This window comes from Anomaloglossus baeobatrachus, chromosome 5 (assembly GCF_048569485.1).
Source record: "Anomaloglossus baeobatrachus isolate aAnoBae1 chromosome 5, aAnoBae1.hap1, whole genome shotgun sequence".
Lineage (NCBI taxonomy): Eukaryota > Metazoa > Chordata > Amphibia > Anura > Aromobatidae > Anomaloglossus > Anomaloglossus baeobatrachus.
Window position 1 is genome coordinate 578,795,574 of NC_134357.1, and position 15,759 is coordinate 578,811,332.

Here is a 15,759-nt window from a genome sequence, read left to right on the forward strand (position 1 = left end):
ATGTCAGTGTATATGACTGTATAGATTTGTCTGTTTATATGTATTTTTGTGAGTTTGTCTTTAAATATGTATATGTACGTGTGTGTGTCTGCGTGTTTATGGGGCCCACTGGGACTCTTCCGCACGGGGCCCACAAAAACCTGGAGCCGGCCCTGGTGCCATCGTACCTTAATAGTCATAGCGACCGGCATCCGGCGTATTTGGCATAGCTGGCAGAATACGTTGCTCGCTATGGATAACCCTGACCAAGTGGGAGATTTCTGCAACACCCCAGTTGTACTTCACCCCCTTCCCCTTGGTGACCAGCAGTGAGTGGCTAATAGGTTGCTCTGCAACGGGCGCGCTGCTAAATCACCTGGCTAAGTTCGAAGGGTATAACTTACTGTTCAGTGATTGGGTGGGCCGGCTGAAGAACGCCCTTGCCTTGCACAGCGTACACCCCATACTGCAGCCCAAGGTCGCACTGAATGCTCTGAAGTGAGATGCCTGCAAGGTTGTTCTGCTGAAACCAGAAAGCCAGCGGAAGACAGTAGATGAAATAATTTAGATCTTGGAAAAAGCTTTTAACCATGTGGCAACGGCCGAACAACTGCGAGTGTGGCGCCCTGGACTAGCCAGGTAGCCACAGACAGAACACACACCTCCCCCCCCCAACCCCCAGACAGTTACATTAGTCAGACAAAATCCCTTGTTGCCTCCCTCCAGGGTCTGATGTCCACACCAGGTGTAGCGGAGCCAGGCGGTTGGCTCCACCCACCGAGGAGTTCACAGGCCTGGAGGCGGGAAAAGTGTCAGTGCAGTTCAGGAGGTGAAAGTGAGTGGAGTTAACACTTGAGGTGTCTGGGTCGGAGCCCAGGCACTTACAGCAAGGTTGGCAGACGGTGGTGGCCGTCTGCAGGAGTTGACGGATCTCTGCGGAACCGTAGGACCGGGGTTGGGCGGTGGCCCACCGGTACCGAACCAGGGAGCGGAGTGAAGTTAAGCACACAGGCAGGGCCATCGGACTCCGACTAGGCTTGGAGACGCCGGCAATAGTCAAATACCCAGTGTGACCGGAACCCTTGGGGTTTCCTAACAGCCAAGTCCCGCTAGAAGGCAACAGTCCACACCGTGCGGATATACAGCCACCGCTATAGGCTAGAGATCCAAGGGCCAGCACCTGCGGGCAAAAGGGCTCCTACGGTACCTATACGCCGGGGAGCGGACTACCGTTTGGGAAGCCATCGGAGTCAACACAGTACACAAAGGTGCAGGGAAAGACAGCCACCATCACCTGTCCGGGGAGAGACTCTGCAGCTGGCTGTGGGACCCGTCCATCCAGCCGTTTGGTTTACCGGAGACTTTGTGCATTTGTTGCTGAGTGAGTACCCCAGTGCCATCCGGCACCGCGCCGTGCTGTCCCTGCATCCCTGCACCTCGCCAACCCTGCCTCCCTGTCACACTACCGGGCCCCGGGACCACCAGCCCCTACCCACGGAGGGGGAGAACAACATCACAGCTGCTCCCTACCATCGCTCCCGGGATCCCCGTCACCAGCAGCGGTGGTGCCCATCTTCACCACAACCCGTGGGTGGCGTCACGGACTAAATCCCCAAACAAACCACCCCCTTTTCACTCACGGGCGAGGAGCGCTGCTTGAGTCCCCGGATCCGGCCCACCGCTCGAGCCACCAAGCAGCAGCAGCGCCCCGCCGCCCGCGACACGAGTACAGTTTTTCGCTCCGATCCAGAGGAGCAGAGAGAGTCTGATTCAGTATGGCATCACATTGGAAGAATTGCAGCAGGAGATTAAGAAGAAGTCGAATGTAACGGTGGGCGCTAAGGCCGAGGTTGATCGCATTTTACGTGATCAGTTCATTGAGGGGATCCAAAATGAAATGTAAGGAGCGAACTACTGTTAAACGCAAGGAGTACCCCTGGTGTTACCTATGCTGAAATACAACAAGAGGCAGTGGCGCAGACCCTGGAGGTGAAGTCTGCTCCGAAATGGAGTCGCATGCAAACAGTTGACACAAGGGAATTGAGTCAAGACTCTGTCTAAGTAAAGCTAGCAGCTTTGCAGAAGACTGTGGAGGGTCTGGCGGAACAAATGCGGGCTCAGGGGATGCCACCAACATACCCAGCACGGATATGCCCCTATACTCCCGTGCCTGGACAAATGCCGCCTCCTATGGTGGAAATGCAGTCACGGCGTTATACACAATGAGGAACAGTGGCCGGCCCCAGAATAGAGGTAGCAAGAAGCGGGATGAGAGGGCCTATCCAGTGTTGGAGATGCGGAGGGATTGGACATCTGCAACGAGATTGCCGGAGGAGCAGAACAGAAGAAACTGCGACAGTCGTAAAAGTGAAGCCCTCGCTGTAGCTAGGCATACGGCGAGGCAGAACTGAGAACCAATGCCCGAACTCTGCTCAGAAGATCTGATTGCGGAGAGTCTTGTACTAAAGGTACAGTTTGCGTGGAAGAAGTTTGCGTGTCTGATAGACACTGGATCCGAGGTGACTACTATGCTGGTCGAATATTTCCAGACGTACTTCAAGGAAGCTGCTAAACCAGAATCGGGGCATTTATTAAGACTGAAAGCGGCTAACAATAAAGAGATTCCAGTAGCGGGCATCGCATAGATGAAGGTGCAGCTGTGCGGACAGAAGCTGGGAACCAAGGGAGTGATACTAGTGAAAAAGCAGGCAAGGCCAAATCTCCCGGTGGTTCTAGGGATGAACATCCTGAGGAAACTGGATTGTCTTCTGTTCAAGCGTGATGGCCCAGGATACAGGAAAAGAGCGACAACTCATAAGATCACGCAGAGGGCCCTACAGCAGATGGTCCGTTCGTGGCATACAGCAGAGTTCAGCAGGAGGAAGAGCAGTGGGAGCGGTGTACGTCTCACGTGGCCCCGCTGTCACTATCTCTCCGGATCAAGAGAAGCCGGTGATGATGCCGGTGGAGACTCATAGGAAGCTGAATGGTGTGAAAGTAATTCTGGAGCCAGTGAGACAGTCCGAAAGCATGGGAGGCTTCATGATCGCCAGGACGCTGGCCACTGTACAAAATGGGAGGGTGCCGGTGAGGTGTCTGAACTTGCAGAGCCATGAGGCGACTTTGGTGGCGGGCTCAAAACTGGCTGATGTGTTTGTGTGCGGTGAAGAAGTTCTCCACAAGAATCAGTTTACGTTGAAAGAAAACTTCCAGACTGCTTGAACTCTGTCGATGCGGGCAGCAGAAGAAAAGTCACCCACGCCCATGTGGAATGGTAAGAAGAGCATAGAGCTGATGGGGATGGATACAACCCAGCTAACACCAGAACAGGTGTAACCGCTACAGACTACCCTATGGGAATACCAGTCTGCCTTTTCCAGGAGTGATGAAGACTTTGGCTGCACAAAGGCGGTAGAACACGAGATACCCACAGGGGATGTGGCCCCAATCGGAGAGAGATATTGCCAGATTCCTCCGAATCTTTATCGGGAGGTCAAGAGTATGTTAGCGCAAATGTTGGATAATGGCATGATCCGTCCGAGTCAGAGTCCCTGGGCTGCGCTGGTTGTACTGGTTCAGAAGAAGGACGGGTCCATACAGTTTTGTGTTGATTTACCGCAAGCTGAATGTGCAGACCGTGTGTGACTCATACCCGTTGCCAAGGATTGAAGAGTCTCTGTCTGCTCTGGGAAAGGCAAAATACTTGTCCACATTGGACCTGGCTAGTGGCTATTGGCAGGTACCCATGGCAGCTAAGGATCGTCAAAAAACAGCTTTCATCCTACCAATGGGACTCTACGAGCTTAATCGAATGCCTTTCAGACGGACTAATGCCACAGCCACATTTCAGCGACTGATGGAGTACGGTCTAGGCAATTACAACTTTAAATCTGTGTATTTGGAGATTCGTGTGAACAAATACAGCACAAATACCTAAAAATTAACTTTTATTAATTCCTCTAAAAAAAGGGAAGGAACACCTTGCCTTTGTTTAAAAACAATGTCTCGCAGAGATAGACGTAATGTATAACCCTAATAAAAATGAAAAAGGGCCTATACACCCTGCCACATGACATTAACAAAATGACACATAGAATATTAGTTGCATACTGGCAGGTGTCACAACCGAACCAGGATAAGCACCAGCTGATTGATAAGGATGGGCTACACTCGAGACCTCAGAGCCCCTTCACTATAGTGCTGCCAATTATAATGTACCGAACAGCCCTCAGGCCAGTTAGGATGGGTACACAAACACCTGACAGGGTGTCAAAAACAGCCAATACGTGCCCACTGGTTCAGAACAGAAATGACAATGCTTAAGGGAAAATAACATAAGCAGATCCCCATCATACCATTGTCTGATCTTGTATAGAAATATATGGAACGATCTCACCCTTGCCGGTGTATCATATTTCAAAAAGACAGTTTGCCACCATCATAGGCGTATCCACGGGCCCTTTCCACTCTGGATCCGGGATCCCTTCCAATTGGACAAGCTGTCCTCTCCCAAATTCTCCTTCTCCCGACGCGTTTCCTATATACTATTCATCAGGGGAGTTCATATACGGAGATGCAGGTTTTAACAACAACCATGGTGCAGCAGGGAGGATTCGTGCTGTCACCATCTGTGAACCCACTAGAGGTTTTTTCATTAAAACCTGCATCTCCGTATATGAACTCCCCTGATGAATAGTATATAGGAAACGCGTCGGGAGCTGACGACAGTCTCACTTTCTGGCTGCTGTGATGAGATGACTGCAGTCTCACTTTCTGGCTGCTGTGATGGGATGATGGCAGTCTCACTTTCTGGCTGCTGTAATGGGATGACGGCAGTCTCACTTTCTGGCTGTCTCGAGTGTAGCCCATCCTTATCAATCAGCTGGTGCTTATCCTGGTTCGGTTGTGACACCTGCCAGTACGCAACTAATATTCTATGTGTCATTTTGTTAATGTCATGTGGCAGGGTGTATAGGCCCTTTTTCATTTTTATTAGGGCTATACATTACGTCTATCTCTGCGAGACATTGTTTTTAAACAAAGGCAAGGTGTTCCTTCCCTTTTTTTAGAGGAATTAATAAAAGTAAATTTTTAGGTATTTGTGCTGTATTTGGTCTTGATCATTTATACCTACCAGTGGCTGCATTATATATGGAGATTCGTGTGAACATCACCTGGGGAAGCTGCGGCAAGTGCTACACTAGCTAAAAGATAATGGACTCAAGATCAAATGTGCCGCCCCTGCAGCGGTCAAACCGCTCGGATCCGGGGTCTCCTGTGGCTTGAGGGTTTCCGAAGCCGGAGCTCGCTGCCACTTCAAATGGAAAGGGGGTATTTAGAGGGGATAAGAGTTTGTGACACCACCCGTGGTTCACAGTAAGGGAAGTACCGCCGCTGCCGATGGGAGTACCCAGGGAAGATGGAGTGGGCCAGCCAGATGACGTTCCCCCACCCACGGGTAGGGGAGGCCCCAGGACTCGAATGGTGGAGGTGAAGGGCAGCGCAGTGCTAGTTGGAAGCAGGGGAGAACAGCGTACTCACTCATGCGGTGTTGGTAGTGATGCAACCGCAAAGCAGACTCTGACACAAAGGTAAACCAAGTCTCCAGGTGCCGCTGCCTCCCTGCGGGAGGTCGTCCGGGAATGCGCTCCCTTTAATGTTGCTAGTGGTCTTGACCTGCCTCCTTGCACTAATTTTAGGTGTTTTCGTGTGACCCCTCGGCTTGCAGCTTTTAGGGGCTCGTTCCCCACTATTAGGTAGAGAAGCTGTGCTCTCGATGGCTGACACTTGAGATTTCAGTGGGCTGCATGGGTTGGAAAGCCCTATCCCCCTCGATGTGTTGGTGCCTTCGTTCTCTGAGCTCTTGGGGACAGTTCATAGAGATACTATCCTCCATAGGTGATATAGGATCCAGTGCCCCGCCGTGCTCGGTACCGATTCTGTTGCTAGGTACTCCGGGGCCGACCGTTCTCGAAAACGAAGTCTGGCTCCTTTCTCCAATACCCTGCGACCGGGTCTCCGACTCCTCCTGTCCCAGACCACTGTCTGCGACCTAGCCAAAGTTTCCCAGGGAGCTCCAACTCCCCCTAGCTCTTCACTCTTTGAGGGCTACCACTGTTCTGACTGTGTCCCTCCCACCAGTCTGTCTGACCCCCTAGGCGGGTGGCCCTATTCCAGCTAGACCACCCACTGGTGTGCCTGCCCGGGTGCAGTGTAAAGTGACTAGGGTTTGAATGCTGGTGGAAGCAACATCAAAGTTTAGGATCCCAGAACCATGGAGGGTGGGTTCTGCACCAGGAAGAAAAGAGGGTGCAGTTCCCTGTAACACCCTGACTAGTTCGGGGGTGTCACACAAACCCAAGAAGTATTGCTAGTTCCAGGCCCAGATTGAATATCTGGGACATGTGGTGTCAGCGGATGGGGTGCGTCTGGCCGAGAGTAAGATACAGGCTTTCCAGGAGTGGCCCACTCCCAGAACTGTGAGAGACATGCATGCCTTCCTTGGTTTGGCCGGACACGATCGTCGGTTTGTGAAGGACTTCGCTAAGATGTCTGAACCATTGAATGAGTTATTGAGGGGGACATCTCAGGAATCAGCCTATCCAATGGACCGATCGACAACAACAGGCATTCGACCAAATTTGGGCCAGTTTTGTACAGGCACCTCTGTTGGCATATGCTCGCTTTGACCGGCCCTTTACTCTGTATACGGACGGAAGTCTGCATGGGCTGAGAGCAGTGTTGGCCCAAGAGCTAGAGGGACGGGAGAGGGTGGTCGCATCTGTCAGCAGGTCCCTACGGGACACTGAGCGCAACCCTGATAACCATACTTCGTTCAAACTGGAGATGTTAGCTCTGGCGTGGGCCATGACCGAATAATTTGCTGAGTATCTGTCGGGATCGGAGGTTCTTGTGATTACAGACAATAACCTGCTAGCGCATCTGGAGAACGCCAAACTGGGAACATTAGAACAGAGATGAGTGGCGTGAATGTCCAAATTTAATTACCCGATTTGGTTCCGATCCGGCAAAGGGAACTCCAATGCGGACGCCCTGCCATGGGTAAAGCGAGATGCGCCAGGGTGTGAGGTAGACTAAGATCTCGAGGATACCGAAATTCCTAACCTGAGGTGATTACCTGGGTTTTTAGATCTGGCACGTTCAAGTATGGTGGTGACACGAGTAGTCAGATTGCTGGGGAAGACTCGTCAAGAATGGGCCGATCTACAGAACGTAGACCCCTGGCTGTCATGAGTAAAGAGGTGGGTGAATCAGAAAACTTGGCCTGATGTGAAAGCTAGAGCTCAGCTGAGCTAGCAGAAGCAAAAGTTACGGCAGTGGGACAGACTAACTATAACAGAGGGAGTGTTGTATCGCTGGATCTACTTACCGGCTGAGTTAGGGTACCGATGGCAGGTAGTAATCCCATCCTTAGCAGCCCCAGACATTGCTCGTGAGGCCAATACCCAAGGTGCTCACCTTGGGCCTGAGAAAACGTATCGATGGTTGCACCAATTTGTATACGCTCCCGGCTTGGAAGAAGTTGTAAGGGAGGTGTGTGCTAGATGCCAACCCTGCGAGTTGAATAAGTCCCCTCAACAAAGGGCCCCTGTTCAAACCATCGTGACTTTCGCCTCGCTGGAGGTGTTAATGGTAGATTACCTGACAATTGGGTATTCTAGGAGTGGGCACCATTCTTGCCTTGTGATGACTGATCACTTCACAAAATTCGCCGTGGTTGTCCCCACCAGGCACCAGACCACTGAATACGCTGCGGAAGTGATCTGTAAGCATTTTTTCCTGACCTACGGGTGTCCCCAGCGGCTACATTCAGGTCAAGGGGCCTGCTTCCAGGGTAAACTCGTGACTGAGTTGCTGCAGGTCTATGGCATCACACAATCGCGGACGACACCCTACCATCCGCAAGGGAATGGGGCCTGTGAGCAGTTCAATCATACGCTGCTACAGATGTTGAGGACGCTTGAACAGCAACAGAAGGCGAGGTGGACTGAGTTCATCCCCGAACTTGTGTGGGCCTATAACAATAGAGTCCATAGCACTACAGGTTTACCCCTTACATGATGATGTACGGGCAGCCTCGGCGGAAGGTCGAGGAACTAAACCTGTCAGTACCTGGGGAACTCGAGTATTGCACAGCCAGTGAATGGGTTCAGAGTCACCAGTGGAAGCTGTGGGAAATCCACAGGATAATGGGGGAGCAAGTGCTGGACCATCCCCATCGAGATCGTGGACTGGTGCACGGAGATGAATTCCTAGTGGGCGAAAGGGTACTTGTACGGGTTACTCGCCTGGGTGGAAAGTTGGACAACCAGTGGGAGGCTACACCTTACATGGTGGTGGAAAGACCATTTACAGGGGAAGTGTGTACACTGTGGTCCCTGAAGGATGTCAGGCCCCTTCGTATGTTGAACCGGAACTGGTTGAAAAGGTGTATCTCCGACACGCCCACATGCCCACCTGTCTCTCCTGATCCAACAGTCACGGGTCAGCCAAATTACCTTGTGTGCCAACTGCTGTGATGACTTCAGCAATGTAGCACCAGACGACCAAGGTCTGACATTGCAGATTCCGGTAGTCCTAGAGCTACCTCCAAGTGTCGTTGCTCCGACAGACATAAAAATGGCCCACACAAACATGGCAGGTACTGACTTACGAAGATCTGAAAGGAGTACGGCTGGTGTTCCTCTGGTATGGTACAACCCTGCAGATTATGTACTGCATGTAAGATGTAGCAATTCATTTGTCGTGACACCAAATCTTAAGTGGGATGGAGTGTAACAGGATGAAAATGTACATAAGATAAACTTGTATGTTTGTTAATAAAGTATTGTGTGTGTGTGTGTGTGTATGTATGTATATATATATATATATATATATATATATATACATATATATATATAGTTAGGTCCAGAAATATTTGGACAGTGACACAATTTTCGCGAGTTGGGCTCTGCATGCCACCACATTGGATTTGAAATGAAACCTCTACAACAGAATTCAAGTGCAGATTGTAACGTTTAATTTGAAGGTTTGAACAAAAATATCTGATAGAAATTGTAGGAATTGTCACATTTCTTTACAAACACTCCACATTTTAGGAGGTCAAAAGTCATTGGACAAATAAACCAAACCCAAACAAAATATTTTTATTTTCAATATTTTGTTGCGAATCCTTTGGAGGCAATCACTGCCTTAAGTCTGGAACCCATGGACATCACCAAACGCTGGGTTTCCTCCTTCTTAATGCTTTGCCAAGCCTTTACAGCCACAGCCTTCAGGTCTTGCTTGTTTGTGGGTCTTTCCGTCTTAAGTCTGGATTTGAGCAAGTGAAATGCATGCTCAATTGGGTTAAGATCTGGTGATTGACTTGGCCATTGCAGAATGTTCCACTTTTTTGCACTCATGAACTCCTAGGTAGCTTTGGCTGTATGCTTTGGGTCATTGTCCATCTGTAGTATGAAGCGCCGTCCGATCAACTTTGCGGCATTTGGCTGAATCTGGGCTGAAAGTATATCCCGGTACACTTCAGAATTCATCCGGCTACTCTTGTCTGCTGTTATGTCATCAATAAACACAAGTGACCCAGTGCCATTGAAAGCCATGCATGCCCATGCCATCACGTTGCCTCCACCATGTTTTACAGAGGATGTGGTGTGCCTTGGATCCTGTGCCGTTCCCTTTCTTCTCCAAACTTTTTTCTTCCCATCATTCTGGTACAGGTTGATCTTTGTCTCATCTGTCCATAGAATACTTTTCCAGAACTGAGCTGGCTTCATGAGGTGTTTTTCAGCAAATTTAACTCTGGCCTGTCTATTTTTGGAATTGATGAATGGTTTGCATCTAGATGTGAACCCTTTGTATTTACTTTCATGGAGTCTTCTCTTTACTGTTGACTTAGAGACAGATACACCTACTTCACTGAGAGTGTTCTGGACTTCAGTTGATGTTGTGAACGGGTTCTTCTTCACCAAAGAAAGTATGCGGCGATCATCCACCACTGTTGTCATCTGTGGACGCCCAGGCCTTTTTGAGTTCCCAAGCTCACCAGTCAATTCCTTTTTTCTCAGAATGTACCCGACTGTTGATTTTGCTACTCCAAGCATGTCTGCTATCTCTCTGATGGATTTTTTCTTTTTTTTCAGCCTCAGGATGTTCTGCTTCACCTCAATTGAGAGTTCCTTAGACCGCATGTTGTCTGGTCACAGCAACAGCTTCCAAACGCAAAACCACACACCTGTAATCAACCCCAGACCTTTTAACTACTTCATTGATTACAGGTTAATGAGGGAGACGCCTTCAGAGTTAATTGCAGCCCTTAGAGTCCCTTGTCCAATTACTTTTGGTCCCTTGAAAAAGAAGAGGCTATGCATTACAGAGCTATGATTCCTAAACCCTTTCTCCGATTTGGATGTGAAAACTCTCATATTGCAGCTGGGAGTGTGCACTTTCAGCCCATATTATATATATAATTGTATTTCTGAACATGTTTTTGTAAACAGCTAAAATAACAAAACTTGTGTCACTGTCCAAATATTTCTGGACCTAACTGTATTAATTATGCTATAAGTTAAATGGCCACTAATTCTCACTAGAGGGTAGGCACACTGCTAGACAGTAAGGGGTACATTAGGTTTCCCTGGTAGGGTAAACAGAGACTGTTAAAAGTTAAGTTGAGATCTGGAGACTGCACCAGCAAGAAGAGAGTGACATGAAGAAGGCTGCGAGAGAGGGAGAAGGTTGTTGAACTCCTGTGTTCTGGACAAATAGGATTGCCTCTTTTTTTCTTTGGAGCTCCTACTGCCCCTGACGAGGGGAATTCATCTGAGCGAATTTTTCTCCAGAAAGTGCTTGGATAAGATCATCTAAGAGTGAATCAGAAGAAGTCTGAGGGAGACCGACACCATCTTGGGTAAAAGACTTCTGTGAGTAGCAACTGACCTAAGACCGATCAGTGTATTAATAGTCAGCTAGGGACAGACAGATAAGAAGAGGACGCATTGAAGGAAGACTATTCTTTGAAAGACTGTTTGACAAGGAGTTTTGCTTGCTTGTTTATCCGGAGGCATTTGCTCTGACCCGAAATTTATCAGAAGTTAAGCTGTATTGTGCTGATAATAACAGACTATTCTGCCTTTGCTTCATCACACTGTCTGGGGCAGTAAGGTACAGAGTATTGCATAGAGGTACATGTACATAAATTCATATATATCAGGCTACGAAGATACACACCTGTGTCCTAGTGTTAAGACTATTCGTTTGTCTGTGCACAGTGACCTGTCTGCAGCCTCCAGAACATCTCCAGACGATCTGTGGCCTCCAGTACCTCAGCTACCAATCTGCCTGTGGCTTCCAGTATGTCTGCACCTGTCTGATTTCTCCAGGATGTCTGCAGCTTCCAATACCTCAGTTACCTGTCTGCCTGTGGGTGTCAGTACCTCTGCAGCCTGTCTGCAGTCTTCAGGACTTCTGCTGTATGCCTGTGACTGGTAGTGCCTCTGCTACTCGTTCCTGGTTTTCCAGGATATCTGCTACATGTCCGTCGATGGCTTTGTCTCCTGTCTGCCTACAGCTTCCATTACCTCACTTTGTGAGCCAATGACAGAATACCAAGACCATGGTTCCCAGTGGCGCAGTTATGAACTCTTTTGGGAGAGTTCCTTTAAGGGGGTACTGTCACACACCTGTCCTGGGTCTGGGCTCTTCTCCCTACAGCCCGGTCTGCTAAACTTCCTTGTACACCACATTGGGCTTTGTAAGTATCCCAGCGTGCTCATGTGTTGAGCTTCCTAGGCCTATATAAAGTCTATCAAGACATAAACCTGTGTCTTGGTAGTAAGACTGTTAGTTTTTATGTGCACAGCGACCTGTCTGTGGCCTCCAGGACGTGTCCTGTCTGCGACTTCCAGTACCTCAGTTACTTGTCTCCGGTCATCTAAGACTTCTGCTACACATCTGCGGCTTCCAGTGACGTACATTGTCAGCCCTTGACAACAATTATAAATACACAATCCATACATGTTATACACCTGTGGCTCCGCTCCGTACACGTCATATAGACACGCCTGAGGTCGGTGCAAGTTTGTGTTTGTAGACACCAAACATGTATAGGTTTGCTGTTATATAAGGGGTTAAAAAAAATCATAAGTTTGTCCAAAAAAAGTGGCGTACGTTTTGCGCTATTTTCCGAAACCCGTAGCATTCTTATTTTTCAAGATCTATGGCTCAGTGACAGCTTATTTTTTGCGTCTCAGGCTGATGTTTTTTAATTATACCATTTTTGCCTAGATGCTACGTTTTGATTGCCTGTTATTGCATTTTGCGCAAAACTTGCGGCGACCAAAAAAAAATAATTTTGGCGTTTGGAATTTTTTTGCTGCTACGCGAACGCGGCAATACCAAATATGTGTATATTTTTTATTTTTTTAACCCTTTAATTTTCAATGAGGCGAAAGCGAGGTGATTTGAACTTTTAGGGGGTTTTTTGTGTTTTTTTTTAATTCAAAACATTTTTTTTATTACTCCTAGGAGGCTATATAGATCAACAATCCGATCTCTCTTCCATATCTTCAGATCTGAGCTACAGAGCCGAGATCTGCAGACATGCTGCTTTACTCTCAGTGCTGGCACTATGTCGGCATTGAGAGAAAGTGACCCATGTTAGAGCAGGTGTCATCACATGACCCTGTGCTACCATGGCAACCACCCAGGGCCGGCGCCACCAACCGGCAAACCTGGTCAAATGCCGGGGCCCTGAGCTGCCGGGGGGGCCCACGTGGCAGGAGTGGCGCACCGCTACTCAGGGGGGCCCGGTGGCCGTGCTGTCACCGCCCCCCTCCCCCAGCCGAGGATCGCGCTTTCAATTGTATTGGCATCGCAGTTGCTGATACAATTGAGAGTAATGATCCCTCGCTTATCATTCTCCCCGCTGTAACTGTCGGCGTTCTGACAGCTCTGCAGCAGAGCGCGGTGACGTCATCACTGCGCGCCTGCTGAGGTCAGAGCGAGCGACAGCAGTGGACGCACTAAGGAGACCGGATCAGCGGGGGAACGAGGAGAAGTGAATATTAATCACTGTATACTACATGAGGCTGCCTACTGCTATCGGCTCTGCACTATGCTGTATACAGGCTGCGCTATATTATATAGCACAACCTGTATACAGCACAGTGCAGAGCCAGAGAGCAATAGGCAGCCTCATGTAGCATACAGCTTGTATATAGCCTATAGACAAGCTGTATGTTACATGAGGGTGTCTACTGCTATCTCTGGCTCTGCACTGTGCTGTATACAGCTGTGCTATATACAAGCTGTATACTACATTAGGGTGCCTACTGCTATCTCTGGCTCTGCACTGTGCTGTATACAGCTGTGCTATATACAAGCTGTATACTACATTAGGGTGCCTACTGCTATCTCTGGCTCTGCATTGTGCTATATACAGCTGTGCTATATACATGCTGTATACTACATGAGGGTGCCTACTGATATCTGGCTCTGCACTGTGGTATATAGGGGCTGTATACTACATGAGGGTGCCTAATGCTACCTGACTCTGCAGTGTACTATATAGGGGCTCTGCACTACATAACGGTGCCTAATGCTATCTGGGTCTGTACTGTGCTATATGTGGGCTGTATACTTCATGAGGGTGCCTATTGCTATCTGGGTCTGCATTGTGCTATATGTGGGCTATATACTACATGAGGATGCCTATTGTTATTTGGGTCTGCATTGTGCTATATGTGGGTTGTATACTACATGAAAGTGCCTAATGCTATATGTGTCTGCATTGTGCTATATAAGGGCTGTATACTACATGAGGATGCCTAATGCTATCTGGGTCTGTACTGTGCTATATGTGGGCTGTATATTTCATGAGGGTGCCTATTGCTATCTGGGTCTGCATTGTGCTATATGTGGGCTGTATACTACATAAGGGTACCTATTGCTATCTGGGTCTGCATTGTGCTATATGTGGGCTGTATACTACATAAGGGTGCCTATTGTTATCTGGGTCTACATTGTGCAATATGTGGGTTGTATACTACATGAAGGTGCCTAATGCTATATGTGTCTGCATTGTGCTATATAGGGGCTGTATACTACATGAAGGTGCCTAATGCTATATGGGTCTGCATTGTGCTATATGGGGGCTGCATAGTGCCATATGGGGGCTGCATAGTGCCATATGGGGGCTGCATAGTGCATATTGGGGCTTCATAACACTCTATGGAGGAATATGGGGGCTGCATACTACTATACCCCAGAGTTGTATGTACCCTCCACCCAGGTGCTGTATACCCCCCAGACCTGTATGTCCCCCCCACCTCAGAGCTGTATATGCCCAGACCTGCATGTCACCCCCCACCTCAGAGCTGTTTGTCCCCCCACCTCAGTGTCACTGCCCTCCTCTAGAGCTGTATGCCCCTCATTGCTGTATACCCCTTTTCTCAGTAATATGTATGCCCCCCAATAATGTGTATGTCCCCAGCCTCTCTTGTGATGTATATACAGCAGTGTTAGTGTGCTCTATGTGTGGCCATGTCTGTTAGACAAGCGGTGAGGTGAATGAGGCTGTTGCCAGCTTCCCAATATTAGAAATATGTACAATTTAAATATATAAAAATATAAACTAATGTGTGTGTGCATGTATGATGTGTATCTTTGTATGTCAGTTTATATGACTGTGTATAGATTTATGTCTGTTTATATGTGTTTTTGTGAATTTCGCTTTAAATAAGTATGTGTATGTATGCCTGTATGAGGCACACATGTCAGCTGTTGAAATCAGCTGATATGTACGCGGATCGCCGTGGCCTGCCAATGGCAAGGGGCGGGGATTAACCTCACACGATCCATGACTGATATATCCGTCATGGGTCGTGAAGGGGTTAATACAAGACTTGGTGGGAAAAGGACCAGGTCTTTCTGCCCACTGTAATTTAGCCTGCTCTACGTAAGAAAGCTAAATCCTAGTGGGTTAAAGGACCAGGTCCTAATGAGTGTTTTAATGCAAGAGTTAGTGGGATAAAGGATCGGGTCCTTCTGCCCACTGGGATTTCTACTCCTCTATATCAAAAAGCTAAATCGTTGTGGGCTAATATCTATCCTGTTACTCCTCCCAATCAGTTTCACCCCATTGCTTTTAGTCTTTCCTTGTGCAAATGAGAATAGGGTTGACCCCTCTACCGTGTGAAAGCCCTTGAGATGTTTGTAGACAGGTATTAAGTTTCCTCCGTTTTAATTTTTGCAAGCCAAACATTCCCAAATCCTGTAACCGTTCCTCATAGGACATGGTTTGTAGACCTTCACCATTCTGGTCGCTCTTCTCTGAACTTTCTCCAATTTGTTGAGGTATTTTTTAAGACGTGGTGCCCACAATTGCAGATGAGGTTTGACCAAAGAGTAGAGGATGATAATGTGCCGCCCTGGCAAAACCCGGGTGTCACAGAGGTCTGCATCCATCTTTTTGGTGAAGATCTCACTCTTCCTTGGGGAGTTTTCCCACACGGACACACACTAGCCAATCAGGCCCCACTCACCCCCTCCCCAGGAAAACAGGAGGGGGGAAAGAGGAGCTTAGGCTACTTTCACACTTGCGTTGAACGGCATCCGTTGCATTACGTTGTGTGACGGATGCAACGGATGTGTTGCATATAGTGGCACAACGGATACAATGGAAGCTGCAAAACAACGGAATCCGTTTTTTTTTTTGTTTTTTTTTTTACAGTTTTACTGGCGGCAGACTATTGTGAACGA